This window comes from Gnatocerus cornutus, chromosome 6 (genome assembly GCF_029298725.1).
Source record: "Gnatocerus cornutus isolate USDA-ARS CGAHR chromosome 6, icGnaCorn1.1, whole genome shotgun sequence".
Taxonomy (NCBI): Eukaryota; Metazoa; Arthropoda; class Insecta; order Coleoptera; family Tenebrionidae; genus Gnatocerus; species Gnatocerus cornutus.
In genome coordinates, this window is record NC_142238.1 from 18,827,204 (window position 1) to 18,844,010 (window position 16,807).

Below are 16,807 nucleotides of genomic sequence, written 5' to 3' on the forward strand. Positions count from 1 at the left end.
TAAAAGTAATGTAAATACTTGAGATCATTGGCGATAAAGTGGTTTCTTCAACATATCCCGAAGAGGACATTTTCCTCTAATCTCAAAACTTTAAATTGTGTCAAAGAGTCTCCCAGAGGATTTCATATTCCGAAGATTTATTACAACCACATTTTTAATTAAACACTAGTTTACAAATTTGGTCCAACAGAACCGGATTCAGAGCTATTTTTAAAAAATATGAGTCTTTTTTTAAGTTCGACTGTACAATTTTTTTTCATATTTTCTTGACTACTATGGGATTGTTTGACAGTGTTTTTGACAGCTAATTAAATAAGCTTTTTAACGACTTATATTACCTTCGCTTAAATAAATTTCCAAATTTTTTTGTGATTTTCATATGCAATTTTACGTACATATAACTCAAGAATTTTTACATCGATTTTTTATTGTGATGCACCATTGAAAAGATTAAAATCTTGCCTTTTTGACGCGCTGACAAATGCTTTGCTCTTATCGTTTAGAAGTCACAGGACAAAAAACATTAAAAAGTTAGTCAATTTTTTTTATTTTGACGATTTCATTAAAAAATCAATGTCATAGCTTCAAAAATTCTTATTTCTAGACACGTATTGAGTTTAGAAATAACTTTACATGACACTGAATAATCTATTTTAGACAAGTTCTTGATGATAAAGAGTTCTTTGTTTGCTTTCCGACCCAAAAAATTAGAGGAAGGAAATATTTGAAAAAAATTGTTCACAATTTTCTAGAGATCGCAATGAATAAGAATTAAACACAAATACTCGGCAAAAATTAGCACAAAATGAGAAAATGGATGTCATGAAAATTAATTTTTTGCATCTTCACTTGAACTTTTTTGGTGGCAGTAACCGTTGAAAATCGTCATCAATTTTACGAAAATTTAATATTAACGTCTTCGAATTCATTTAAATTATCATTAAACAGTTGCTGCAGAATTTTTATCTGTGGTCTTCCATTGTGACCACTGAAATTATTTAAAAGCGTGAGATTTATGGAAAACCTACAATTTTGTGGGTATTTAAATTAAAATATTTACAAAATTTTCAAAAGTTACCAAACCCACACTTGTTTTGAAATCACTCCTTATTCTTTGTCATGTAACTTCTTAACGGCAAGAAATAATAATTTGTTCAACACCGCGTTAGAAAGCAGAGATCTCAAACCTTTATAACGACGTATCACAATAAAAAATCAAAGTAGCAATTTAAGAGTTCTCAGCAAAAAAGTGTCAAAATTTTTTAAGAATCGTTTGTTTTCCGAAACTTTCATCAGTTTATCTTGACAAAAAGTAGCTTTTCCGGCGACTTCTTTAGTTCGTTGGAAAGCTTGTTTAATTGCCTCTCCAATGGTATATTATAGAGTTTCATGATTTTGCAAATTGTGAAGCAAAACTGAAAAAAACAAAAGTGAACGAAAAGTGCTAAAAAAAGCTTGTTTTACAAATATCTCTGAGTCCTGATCTGATGAAACAAAACGGACTTCGGATTTAGAGTCAGGACACAATTCTGCTTTAGAAATGACACTCATCCAAAATTTGTTGACTCTAATTGGAATATAAACCGTTTGAGAAAAAAATCTTATATAATACAAAATCGCCGAATTAATTTATTAGCAAATACGCAAAAAATAAAACGTTATTACATAATTTCTTTTGTTAGCAGATTGGGTAATTAAAATCAGACGGACGTCAGTAAAGTCGTGTCTTTTGGCCCGTGTAGATCGTTTAATGTTCGTGTAATTTAAAAATTTTGAGGTAAGATTAAAATTTTATTATGAAAATGTGTATTTTCTTTAATAAATAGCGCTTTGTGTATATTGGAGTAGTATCTAAACGGTAAAATATTGACACGAAGTCGTTATAAAAATGGTCATAAAAAGAGCAAGGCAGCCATTAGGAACATAGCTGGAATACCGTCCTCCATTATAGTAATTAACATGTTTAGTTATCATTTGGTAGCGATGTCTGCTTATAGCTGCCATTAATAATGCAGTAATCACCAAGTAATGGAAAAATAAAACTGAACCAGTAGCGGAGGACTGTTTAACAAATGACCGTCAACCCCGTCCAGAAAAAAGATAAAATTAAAATTAATAGACGCTTAGACAAATGGCACTCCTCTGTGAGTACGGCCCGAAATATTGTGTGAACATTATTTACAACCACACCTTTTGTAGTGTTTCCATGATGAGAATAATAAATTATTCTCATTCTCGACCGCCTAATACTTATTAACTGCAAAAATTCGGCTGCTTAAGTACACCTACCGCTTTTTCACTGATATCATAATTACGAATCCACGCCTCTCCTCCTCTTGCAATCATTTTTTCTTCCGCGTTCTTTATCTGTTATCAGTGGCGATCGAGCGCATTGGGAATAAAAGCGATCGCTTAGCTCGCAGCGGATTGTAAAATTATTACAAAAAGCGTCTCCTGACATGATATCGCAACAATAAAGCTTTCATTGCAGCCAAGTCGGGGATAATTAATGGTTCCTTTGTAGCGTCAAAATATGCACTGGTGATAAAACGGCGTCTTTATTCAAACCCGATGCGGCATCTCTGTGAAACAATAAAATATAATTACATTTCACTTATCACTCATTCATCTGTCGGTGAAGCGGTGGCGAATAAAGCATTTCACTGTTTAGCCATTTCCTATTCATTACTATTCATTTCGTTCGCATTTTCTCATTTGGGAAGCATTTATCTTGCGTTTTCTGGCCTCCCCATTTATAATTCCTCTTTGTAAACACAACTCGGCCGCTCTGCTTATTTCAACTTCATATTACATGATTGTGTGTTGCTGGTTTTTAAATAAGTTCGGGAAACGTTTCATATTTCTTCGCAAAGCGTTGGGGTGAATTTTTAAGTGGGTGCAGCGTTAACACATTTTTAATTGCTAGCTTTCACCCTTAACGTATGTTATTGTTTTGGATTCATGTCGCGTGAAATCAAGAAGGGGATTAAGGCCGACATGCCACGGATTTGCATTTACTGACTTATTCTTACTGCTTAAAGTTTTTAGTTTTATTGTTACAGCTTTTTTTTTCTTTTCACACTTTTACGAAAATTGTCACAGCGTGCAGAAATTTATTCAAATCGAATTTTTCTGTTTTGCTATTAAAAAATTGAAGTTTCATGGTAAAAAGTCCAATTCAAAAATTCAACAAATGTAAAGAAACTAAACAAATGATAAAAATTAAATTCATATTTTTAGCATTCTCAACTACATATTTTTTTAAATTCTGAACCTTTGATTTTTTATATAACTTTTAATTTTAGATTTTTAAACGCTTAACATTGTCTAGAACAATTTGGGGAATCTAAAATACACCTCGAAATTCAAACTTCGATCAATTTTTTTAATAATAAATAATAAAAATGCACTGTATAGAAATTTTCTAATACGGATCTGAAAAAATTTGCCTTTCTTTAGCTAAACAAATAAAACCAAAATTCTAAGACTTTGATTAAAAAATCTTTTAGATTTTTGTGCAGCATAAAGCTTATAGAAAAAAAATTTTAAATGTGGCGCATCCACCATTTTTCTATTACAAATTTTCGTCTAAAATTTTTTGTTTATGTTCTATAATAATTATGGAATTTGGTAAATTAAACAATCAGGTTAAATGAGTAATTGATATAAATATCATTGCTTTAGCTTAGAATTTGACAAAATAGAAAATATTAAAAACTTTTGGCTCGCCTTCAAAATAAAACTTTCTAAAAATTTGGTTTTTTAGTCTACAATCTCGTTATTTAGCAATGTTGGTAAATAACTCAAAAGTAGTAATTCCCCCAAATCTCATTGCTGTAGCGTTAAAATTCTCAAAAGTACAAGTTCAAATAAGTGTTTTTAACAATTTTCGTTTTTTGAATTTTTTTGTGATTTATCACCTTTCTCCTCAATTTGTAAAATTTGGTACACTTAAAAAACAGTTCAAAATTGGTAATCTGTCCACATTTCATTGTTCGGGTGTCAAATTTAAAAAAGTTACAGGTCCGAATTAAACATTTTTGGCCAGCCATAAGAATAAAAATTTCTAAAAATTGTGTTTTTTGCTCCACAATTTTGTGCTTTAGCAGAGTTAGTAAACCAATAAAAAAATATAACTTCATTAAATACCACTGCAATAGCAATGACATAAATTTGCATGTCAAAATTAACATCCAAAGACGACACAGATTTCTCTTACATTTTAAATGCGGGCCTGTAATTTTGTTAGATTTTAAGGTAGAGCAATACATATTAGTGAGATTACTACTTTTTATCAGTTTTTTAACAAAATCAATTTCTTCTGATCTATCATAAAGCAAAAGAAAGAATTTTTATATTTTCTAAAAAAGAGACATTTTTAAAATTTTCAATACTGACCTGTAGGTCTCATAATTTTTAAGCTGTAGTAATGAAATCTGGAAAAGTCACTAGTTTTCATTGGCTTAGCAAATGTTCTAATTTAAAGCATTGTACGCCAAAAAACAATAAATTTTCGAACTTTTTATTTTATCGACATGTCAAAAATGTAAATTCAAAAATTTTAATTCTCAGAAAACTTTTAAACTTTTCTCAAAGTACTTGTTTTCCTTATAAATCTTAAATTAAACATAAAAAACGAGAAATTCTTCCAAATTTTCACACAAATATTCTTTTTACCACGTTGCAAAAATGGTGGATGCGCCAGTTTCAATTTTTTTGCAGTTTTTTTAAAGCTTTGTGACGCATAAAAATGCAAAAAAAAAAAGTTTTAAGAATTAAATCCTAGCAGGAAAATCTTAGGTTTAGATAAATAAAATAAAATTTACCATAAAAATAAATAAATACTGCTTCAGTTTTGATGTTAGCTCATGAGCACCTATAATTCAGTCCGAGCTTTAAACAATTTCGAAACTGATTTATGTCTAAAGAGAATAAAACCGAAATCTAAAATTCATAAAGTACAAAAAAGAAAACTATAAGTCAATAAATTTCCGCTAACCCGAAAACGTCGTTGGAAAAATGATGGCACTTTTTCCAGGCTTGTTTAACAAATTAAAATAGATAATACGATGCATGTAGAATTGTCTGTGTAAGCAAAACTTTGCTTTCTAAACAACATAATTTCCATAATTCGTTTCCCACACGTTATTTGTTCAGTTTTGATGTATTCTTTAGTTACCTACGTATTGTCGTATCCATTTTTAATAAGTTTTTCTTTCATTATCGGAATGAAATGTCATAATGTATATTAGTTATTGATTCCCGCTACTTCCCCGATAAATAATGAAAGAACACATTAGCTCTATTGGTTTTATGTGAAAGCATGAACAAATTTTTCATGTTCCACCCCTGAATAAACAACTTTTCGGCTTCATGAATAATGAAAAGAAAAATTCAGGTCGCAGTTATTAATCAGAAATCCAAGTGTGTACCTCTCGAAATCGATAATTGAAACAAGAAAAGAGAAAAATATCAAAACAAAGCATAAATCAAACGCGAATTTCTGGATGGGGCAATCAGCGATTCAATCGGAGGAATTCTAATTGGTATGAGGGAAACGTGTGTCGCAGCTCCCCCTCCCCTTGAGGCTCTAATCCATCAAGGCCGAGCAACCCCGGTCAGACTCACCCTCTCGTTCTCCCCCTCCCCCTCCTTCCTGACACGATCATTTTTCTCCGAGGTTCGTTCCATCATCGCGTCAGATCCGCCCCACCCTCCACGCGACGTTGCCAAATGGAATGTCGAATTTTATTTATGGCCTCTCGGATCTCTTTCTGTAATTAATGACTGCATGGATATCATAGCTTCTGTTCCTAAATCGTAATCGAATATGATGCGAGTATGGCTGTTAATTGAGATATTGCCTCGACTTCTTTTACACGTTTTGCTTTCATACCGATTATTAGGTTGGTATTGCTGGGCGGGGATTTACCGACGCACTCTGCTTTCAAATTGGATTTCTCTAATGCTGCAATTACTGCATTACTGCTAAGTAAAGTTCCACTTTGAAACGTACACACTTTATTAAAAGAATTCCCACAATCTCATTATGGCTGCAATTTTATTGTTGGAAGGCGTGATGGAATTATAGAACGCTTATTCCAACATTGCGGCTTTGTGTTGTTATTATCGGTGCCGTTTGTTATACCTGCAATAATGATAAGTATATTCTTGGATAATCGATGAAACCTGTCCTTAACATTATACCAAGCATAATTGCAACATTTGAAAAGCCCAAACCGTCCATTTACTTACAGAGAAACGAAACATTCCTTTACACATCCACATGATTTTTTTTAATATATTGAAAAAATGGTGGATGCGCCTACTCCAATTTTTCTCAAGAGCTTCATGCTCTGACGATTCTTAAAAGTGTGAGTATTTTTTTCTTAACTTTGTTTATTAACTGTATTAAATTGTTAAATTATCACAAACAATTTTCGAAATTTTTATTTTTTAGAGTAGCAAGTCTACAATTTTTTTTAATCGGGTCCTGTAATTTTGTTAGTTTTGAAGCCAAAGCGACAAAACTTGGGGTAGTTTTTACTTTTAGTCAGTTTATTAAGTGTGCAAAATCAACAGACTATAGAACAAAAAACACAATTTTGAAAAATTTTGATTTTTACTTAAAACTAGTCTAGTGAAAAATTTCTAATGTGGTTAATTCGGACCTGTAACCTTGTTCATTTTGAAGCCCCAGCAACGAAATTTGTAGGGACTACTAATCTTGAATTGTTCTTTAAGTGTACCAAATCTCAAAAATTTAAAGCAAAAATGATCATTTGAAAAAAAAACTAAATAAAAAAATACAATTTTTTTTAAAATATTTGATCTAGACCAGTTGCTCTGGCAATTTTAATGCCACAGCAATGAAATTTCGGGAAGTTACTACTTTGGGTTGGTTTACCAACTGTGGTAAATCACAAAATTATACAACAGAAAACTCAACTTTTAGAAAATTTAATTTTCAAGACGAGTAAAAATTTTCTAATATTTTTAATGCGAACCTGTAACTTGGTTAAATTTGAAGCTCTAGCAATAAAATTTGGACAGACTACTAATTTAAAACTGGTCTTCAAATGTAGCAAATTTCACAAATATAGAGCAAAAATAATATTTATTTAACAAATTTGTTATTAAAAAAAAACGACCATTGGTACAAAAATTTATTCTAACCGGTAATTCTATTTAACACTACAGCAATGAAATTTTAATGAGTTTCTATTTATGACTGGCTTACCAATTGTGCAAAATTACAGTACTGTAAAACAAAAAACACAATTCTTAGAAAATTTTATTTTTTAAATAAAGCAAAAACTTTAATTCGGACCTGTAACTTTGTTAATTTTGAAGCCTTTGCAATGAAATTTGGACAAACTACTACTTATAAACTGCTCTTTAACTATTACAAGTTTCAGAAATATAGGGCAAAGGTGATAATTTAAATTTAAATTGTTATTAGAAAAAAAACCTAATTTTTGAAAATATTTCGTTCCGACTAGTAATTCTAGTAATTTTAATAGTACAGCAATAAAATTTGCGGGAATTACTATTTCTGATTTACTAAATATGCAAAATCACAATATTATAAAGCAAAAAACAGTTTTAGAAATTTTTATTTTTAAGACAAGCCCAAAATTTCTAATATCTTTATTTAAACGGACCTGCAACTTGGCGCAATTTGAAGCCATAACAATGAAACTTGGACAGACTACTAATTATAAACTGGTCTTTAGGTGTACTAAATCTCACATATTTAGGGCACAAATAATAATTTAAAAAAATTCCTATTTAAAAATACGCAAACTTTTGAAAATGTTTGATTCGGACCAGTAATGCTGGTAGTTTTAATACTAGAGCAATAAAATTTGTGGGAATTTCTATTTTTAATTGATTTTCCAACTGTGCAAAATCACGAGATTGTATAACAGAAAACACAATTTAAAAAAATATATATATTATAAAAATACGCAAACTTTCGAAAATAATTGATTCGGATCAGGAATTCAGGTAATTTTAATGCTACTGCAATAAAACTTGGAGAAATTACCACTTTTGACTCCTTTACCAACTGTACAAAATCAAAAAGCACATTTAAAAAAAAATATTTTTTAGACTAGCCAAAAATTTTTAATAGATATGTTTAATTCGTAACCTGTAAATGTGTTAGTTTTGAAGCTCTAGCAATGAAATTTCGAAAAACTACTACTTTCGAACTGCTCTTTAACAGTGCTAAATCTCACAAGGTGCAATTATTTCCAAATTTACCTTATTTAAATACAGGGTCCGGCAACACTTGTGTCCACCCTCAAAATCGTCTTTAATTTTAAAGTTACAATTTTGAAAATTTGCATACGCTCATAGTTGACAAAGCTCTAGAAGCTGACGAAAAAATTTGTTTTTTATCACGGATTGGTTGGCGTCGCGACGCCTAAGAAGTATAATTTAAAACGATTTTTAAGTTTTTGCGGAAATATTCGCGAATTCAATTTTTTTTCAACATAATTGGCTTCTCTATTTAATTCAAATAAAAACGGATAAAACGAATTTACAGTCAACACTGAGCTAAAAATTAGAAAAAAAATGAGAATTTTATAAAATTAATGAAATGCAATTTAGCCGCCGCGACGCACGACAACGAACTTCTCATTGCCTTGAAAAGTGTATTTTGATTATTTCGTTGTATTGCGTGAAATTCTAGAACATTTCAATAAAACTTATTAATAGATAAGATCAGTAATTTTTTCCCGCGAAACTCGGAAACCTCCGAGTTGTTTTTCATGTTTGAGAATAACCGTAACCGTCTCTGACTAACCCGAAAAATCCTTTTATTTGCACAGGTAATTGCAAGGTTAGAAGCCGAATATTTCAATGCCAATATAATAGAATACCTGAGTTAAAGGCAAGGTCTTTCTTTGTAATTTAATAAAACGCTTAACTAGGTTTCCGCAAACTATAGGTACGTTACCCCCAATAAAGGTGAAGATAATAAGTAACTGCAGCTAAGGTTGAAACAGATTAATGGGGCGAAATTAGTCAAATGTCCAAAAATCTCCCGGTTATCTGTTATACGCACGTGTAGGGACTATTCAGTCGGCGTTCTATATTTGGGCTTTTAAGACGTTCCCATTATTATTGTGATGGGAAGACCGAACGAAGAAGCATGATGGGCCGCCACCTGCTCGAATGTTAATTCCGAGTCGTGAAGAATTCTTATTATGTAATAATTTGGTGGCATTTATTAAAGATGTAGAACCAACAAAACCAGATCGCAGGGCAGAACAGAAATGAATAGATAGGGGTAGCAGTGAATTACCAGGAGCTTGGCATTGTTCGGCCGGTGTTGCGGACGGGGATTGACGAGAGGGCATTATCACCGACATTCATCACTGCGAGTATCAATGCGCTGCTTCCCACAGGAGACCCAAAAACTTTAGCTGTTTGTGAGTTCTGATCCCCACTTCCTCAGTTTTTGTACTTTGTATTTTTCGCTCAACCTTCCCCAGCGTCTTTCCATCGCATTTTTCATCTTTTCTAGTTTCAGCTGTGACGTATGTCATGCATCAGACTGACTAATGCATCTTGTATCCATCAGCCGGCAAAAACAGCGAAGATCGCGACGAAACAATGGCGCGAATAAAATTCTCCGACTTTGAAATTTTCTCTTCTCTTTAAATCCGAGCATTCCATCTTGTGCAACGAAAATCCGGTGCAATTAAAATACACTTACAGCCCTGCTGCAATAATCCCATGCCCGCAGCCCAACACGATATTAAGAAATGGAAAAGTTCCCTGCAGGGATGTTCATTCGTTATTATATCGGATTTCTCACCCTCGCAACTAACCCGAATGATCGATTCTCCTATTAAAAGTGACAAGTGTCCGTTAAAATAAATCCATCGGATTTGATTAAAAAAACTCGTCTAATGATGATTGTGGTAAACAAGATGTTGCCGTTTCTAATTGAAGAACAAAACCGTGGAAAATAAAGTGGAGTCTCCGATCGGTTTATCACAGAAACGTTTTCTAGGAAATATAGATTGGTGATGATTTTTTAGGACCGGTGGTATTTGTTCCTTTCCGAGTGATAAGACCTTTGTGTCTTTGAACATGGAGGTCATCAATAAGCGGTCTGAACCGTAATCTGCTTTCTTGATGACCGGCTTTTTTGTTTACGACTCATTTACTTCGAAATTTTTCTTTTGTACAAAATCGTTTATCATAAAATAAGAGCGGAGCTTTTTCTATGGTTTTTCATCAGGGAAACAGAGATAAATTAAAACATCTGAAGTAGAAAATGTAAAAAGTGAGAGAGGATGAAACCTCCACCGACATTTATTACAATTAAACTATTTTTTTCGATAAATACCACCACACCGTTTTACTTCCGTTGTCGGATTTAGCCCTCGTATAAATCCGTCCACACTTAACCCATCTCAGTCAAAACAAGTATTTCATCCCCGTTTCTGTACTGAGTATGTCTATAACTTAGACATTAATCAGGTCTTGTAGTAAGCGCCAACGAATCACGTCAATATTGCTCAATGTGGTGGCTGAAATAGTGATTTATAAACTTCGCTATAAATTACGACAAACTGTTTTATTCTACTCCGATATAAATACAACGATGTCTATAACAGGTCGCGGAAAAAATAAAATGAATCACCGTTGTAGAAATTTATAACACTGAAAACTCTGAAAAGTTTGTTTTCAAACTATTTATAGGTGTATTCAAACAAATGGGACTAAGATAATATAAAACAGTTTGTTTTGCCAGAGTTTTCTGAATCATTCTGTTGAATGTCGGGGCTTGTTTAAACTAGAACTAGAATACGTTTTTATAATTTTTTACTCAAAGTCTTTTCAGGTTTTTTGTGGATATGTCAAAAATTTCATGTTTCAAAATTGGAAAAAAAAATCATTGGTACGTTTCCCAATTTTCTGCACCGATTCCTAATTAAAAATACTAAGAAATATAATTAGTTTGTAATTTAGTAACAATTTCGCAAAGATTTACATTTACATATTATCTATTTAAATCTTTTGGTGCCAATTTCTCGTTTATTTCTAGAGCTAATTTAATACAATTTGGCAATCTTTTTCTCATAGAATCCAAAACTGTTTCTTTAATTTTTCTATAACAAGAAATAACTGAATTAGAAGCAGTTAAAATTTCGGGGCTCTGCCAAATTGCAATCAAGTTTTAATATTTGAAAAATATTGAAAGATATGGTTTACGCTATCGTTTTCTCAAATTGCGATTGATTTATAAAAATCCGGCTTTATGTCAATAAGAAAATTTAATTTTTTGAAGAAAGAAATTTCAGATCTTAATTTTCCGGTTTTTTGTCTCTAACGTAATAAATACTCAACTTATGTCAGATTTGGTGCGCTTATAGACAATGAGCTCCTCTTTTGATAAATGTAAAATGCAAACAAATTTAATGTGCCAATTCAGTGCCAAAAAACACTTAAAAATGCCTATTTTCAAAATCTACTGATAGTAAAATTTCGTTTATATTTTTTTATTTATTTGTAATGTTAAATTAAGCCAACTTGTCTTAATTTACCCAGAATTTCATATAGAATCTAAATCTGTTTTTAGAATTTTTCTATGACCTGAAATAACTGAAATAAAAACTTTATTTAAATTTAAATTTCGAAGATCTAAAAAATGCAAAATAGTCCAAACTTTTTTTTCTCCGCAACTGGAACAGTTGGAAACGTACTGTTTTCGCCATCGTTTCCATAAATTTTGATTTATAAGAATTCGTCTTTATGTCAAAAAGAAATATTTAATTTTTTTTTGAAAAAAATTTCAGATTCAATGCACTAAAAAATCTAAATTTTTCTTTTTTTGAATCTAACTTTTAAAATACTCAGTTCTTGGCCGCTTACAGACTTTGAGCTGCTCTTTTGGTTGATAAAAACAGAGTTGACGACGTCTCCGTGCCAGAAAAAACACTAAAAATTACCGCTACTATAATTTACTGATGACCAGATTTCGTTTGTTTGTAATGTTAATTTAATACGACTTGTTCCAACTTTATACAGAATTTCTCATAGAATCCAAATCTGTTTTTTGAATTTATCTATAGCAAGAAATAACTGAATTAAAAGCAATTATAATTTCGCGGTTCTGTTAAATCGCAAAATAGTGCGAATTTTTTTAAAATCCAGATTTTTTTTTCTCCGGAACTGGAACAGACAGAAAGATAAGTTTGCACCCTCGTTTACTCAGATTTTGATTTATAAAATTCCGGCCTTATGACAATAAGAAAAATTTGTCTTATTTAAGAAAAAAAATTCTAACCGAAAGGGCTAAAAACTGTATATTTTTTGTTCTAAAATCTTCTAAAATTCCTGGTCTATCAATGTCAAATTTTGTTCGCTTATAGACTTTAAGCTGCTCCTTCGATTGATGTAGAATACAGATTTGATGATGTTTCCGAGCCAAAAAATACTTAAAATTTTCCTAGGATAAAAAAAACAAATGCTCATAGATTGCAAAAATGTAAATTTAAAAAATTCTGTTTTTGCTATAAATTAGTGTTAATTATTCTCTAAATTACACTGGTCAACAGTGATTTTGTTGCCCTTGATGTAAGAGTGGTTTCGAATACTTCTATGCCAACAATTCACAAAACTGAATGGTTTTGAAAAATTGGCTCTGATTTTTTTTCAATCTTGATTTTTATATTTTACTAAAAATCTGTAAAATTGAAAAAAATAGCAAGTATATACTCAAATATCTTTTTTTTTTGGAAATTATTACAAATTGTTTCGTTTGAATTGTTAATTCATGTATATAGAAGTTAAAAAAGAAAAAAAATTGTAAAACTTTTATTAAACTTTAATAAAACGCATTTTATAAGCGCGTCTTTTATATTTTTTATGCCCTTATTTACTGAAAATCTTGAAGCATTCCAACTTTTGTTGGCCACGTGGCGTGCCCAAAAGCGAATTTTAACATGATAATAAACACTTTATTATAATTCGTGTTCTGAAGAGCCGACTCAAAGTCTAAATTATTAAAAATATAAAATACGCCAAAATCATAAAACCCAGAGCCAATTCAGTACTTTTAAGAATACATTCAAAAACTATGGTCTTGACAACATAGAAATCCGCAGATATTCAGGGCAACAAAAAAAAATTTTTTTTTAAATTTATCACTAAAAATTCTACTTAAATTAGATACGTAATACAATAATTTAGCCCAGAATACAAATAAAATAATAAATAAATTAAAGAGCAATTTTAGCTAATAAATGTTTGAAACTTCGAGTAAACTAAAAATAATTTTTTCGTGTCCAGATAGTTTAAAATAGCAATTTTTTGGTTTGTGGGTCTTCCACCTAGTAAGCCAGACGTGGGAAATACAGTCATCGTCGTCAGATACTCTGAAAGGAATGTAATAAAATATGTTTGGTCCAAAGCAAGAATTTGTATTTTTCGTTGGCAGTCCAAAGAAACAAGATATGGTTATTTGTACTTGTTAAGAGCCCCACGATAATGACAATTCAATTGGAAGTTTAACGTTTCCTTGGCCTCAGTTTTGTAAGATTAACGATCGTTCGGTGGCGATAGGATCTCTTATCCGTCTGATAAAAGCGGCGTGTTTCGATTTTTTCGTCCGTTGGGTAATTTATGTTAAAATGGTAAACAGGTCTATGATTTATAGGAATGCAGCATTCAGTAAACAATTGAGCAGAGTGTACGAGTGCAGCGGAAGCCAGATATATGGTTCAATTTGTTGGATGTGACCATTTAAATTCATGCCCCTCATCGTCGTTAGTTTCATTCGATATGAGTGACGTGCGCGAAATGTGTTGCTTAGGTAATTTCGGCGGAGGCCTCCTTGGTGCAACATGTCTGAAATAGCAAACGTCGGTGGGTCGATGATGGAATTAACATTCAGAGTTGTAGCCGTGTCCCATCCGCCGCGCCTCTGAAATATGACTCGATCACGCTCTGGGATAAGATGAACCGAATCCATCATTTTGATGTCTTTGTTCGCTTTGTGCGTCCGTCTAGCTCAGGCTCCCTCGGCGACTAAAAAACCTGAAAGGAAACGAAAAATGTAGAAATCCCCAGTGCACTGGGGCTGGTCTACCGAATCCATCAAATGTCATTCCCTAATGGTGTCTCTCGAAGCTGTGATACAGCGATACTACCACCAAATAGTTTCGACCATTTTCAACTTTCTATCTAACAAATGGCCGGGATTTTCGTGCGCGTAGACGCCCGACTTTACATATTCAAAAACGGTCCCAAAATCGCCGATCCTTGTTAGGCATGGAGGAATGCTAAGCGCTGCTTTTTTCGTCTCTTTGGGTTGCGAGGCGCGTCATGCTTCAACCAACAGAAGCCTGTTCTTTTATTATAACCACACACTGCATGAATCAAAATATTCCAAGACTTAAATTCAAGATCGAATCATTTAATCAACGTCGCCGTGTGTCGACTCCTGGTGAGAAAGCCCACAGGATATAATGCCAAGGTTCACTGCGATGTTTTCTAACAGTTGCTTTTTTTCTTCGGGAATAGAACGTAAGATTAATGCGACGTACGCGATTTTCAATGATGATGTTTAATTACGGAGACAGGAGATTGTGAGAGGCTTCCAAAGTAGGTACAACTTTTGATAGAATTCTGGATTCTTTTTACCAGCAGGAACCGGTCGGTCTTAATGATGAGAAATTATCAGGATGCATCATTACTGAGCTCACTTTAACATGATGACTATATAATCACCGGTTCTACGGTTCCTGCGAGCGGAACAAAACTTTTTGACAGTGTTTAAGCTTGTCAACAATATTTGCCAAGTACACAAATTTCCTCTGCTAACAAAGCCGTTAAGAATAGTGGCGCCGGCAACCTGAAAATTGCATACAATCATGTAAATCAATTCACTGTTTTCTTCTTTTAATTAAGCGCCTCACGTTCTTTTACATACGGGAATGAAATATCGAACTTCTCCTAGTTTTGAATGGCCATTTGTCAAACGAAATAAATTAAATTTGTGCTTAACCAAATGAATTCATAAAAAATGGAACTGTGTGTATATGAACATGAATTGTACGAGATAAATTATCATTAGCAACGCGTTAAGAGAATAGAATGTCTTCATTTAATAAACGCCGCCTCATTTATCAGCCATGCGTTTCTTTCCGTAGTTCCTTGTTAGGGTTTTTAGTCCCACCTTCCATTACCAACAAAACTTCCATCACAAAATGACGCGTGGTTTTGGTGCCAATTATTTTTTTGCCGAACAAGAGTCCGCCGGCCGGTGATGGCGTGTAATTTTTCAGACGGCGATCTACATTAAGTAGATGTTTATGTATATGCGGAATTAGCATAATCTAGGTACATTAATATGGCGAGTCGCGAGAAGCACGCAGACTAAACGAGAATTTAACCACAGGCTTTATATGTACTTCGAAACGGATGCGTAATGAAAATTCTAGGGGTTTCACGAGGGATACTTAGCACCTGTATTCATATTTATAGCGCCGAGATTGAGTTATGTTCAGAGCGTTTTAATTGCGAGCCAACAGGTTCCAGATTGAGCGAAATCAACAAAGAATTCGCCAGTTTTTGATTGAAAATTGTAGAAATTTATTCGTTTATTACAATCAGTAAACAGTAAAAATAACATTCCGTTTCTTTGTTTCAGGTCCGAACTCGCTGACTTTAAGCCCATGATCCAATTTTAACCGAATCCGACTCAATTGTAAAGACAAATATTAAATAAGAAGAAGTTGCAATAAAACAATAAAAAAAATCACAATTCTCTTCTAAACTAGAAGTGCATTCTTCAAATTGCAGTTTAAAATCTCTGGAATTTTACATTGCTTTCTGTGCATTCTTTGACTGGAAGTGGAGCAAGAAATTTATTCGATTTTTTACCTCAGTTAAATGAAAAAACATTAAATTTCGGGCTGTTTCAGGCCTGGCTGATATCAAGTTTGATACCAAAAATAATGATGCAATTTTAACTGAATACGGCCCATTTGGAAAGCTAAAATTGCAATCTTTTCTTCAGATAATTGTTAAAAATTCTGTTTTGTTCCTAATAAAAAATTAAACAATTTTCTTTCAGGTGTAATAAATTTTATTCTGCAAATTTAAATTTTCAGATCCGGAAGAAGAAAATTCTCTCAAACTGAAAATCGTTTCTACAAAATGGGAGTTGAAATATGCGGAATTTCCATCGTCTTCTTTATATGTATTTTTAAATTAAAAATTGTGGTTTTCAAATTGTAGTTTCTCATTTAATAAAAAAAAATTAACACTTTCCATTTAGTTCCGTATCTTTAGGAGTTTTCTTCCGAAAACAGTAAAATTTGGAGAATTTACTGTCTTTGACCTGTTTATTAATTGTGCTAAATTCCAAAATTTTAGAATAAAAAACCATATTGTTTTTAATTATTACTTTAACGACAAAGATTTTCCATAACTTTCTGTTCAATTTTTGTCAGTTTTCATCCTAGAATAGTGGAATTTCAAGCTTCTACTAATTTTGGTATCTTTGCAAACTAAGTATGCCAAGTTCCAAAATTTTTTAGCGAAAGACCAAATTTTTAGAAATTTTCAGTTTTAAGACGACAAAAATTTTCTACAACTTTTTATTAGATTTCTTAACTTTGGCAGTTTTCATTCTAGAACAGTGAAATTTGGAGGTTTTACTAATATTGGCTTCTTTGCTAACTGTGTTAAGTTTCAAAATGTTTAAGCAAAAGATTGCACTTTTAAAAATTTTATTTTAAGAACGACCAAAAATGTTCACGACTTTTCATTAAAT

General features: G+C 32.2%; 1 long non-coding RNA gene across 3 annotated transcripts in view; it reads right to left on the reverse strand.

Moving 5' to 3' along the window:
* Positions 1 to 16,807, reverse strand: part of LOC148173647 (uncharacterized) — an 84,906-nt gene that overhangs the window by 49,721 nt on the left and 18,378 nt on the right. The window lies entirely within an intron of this gene.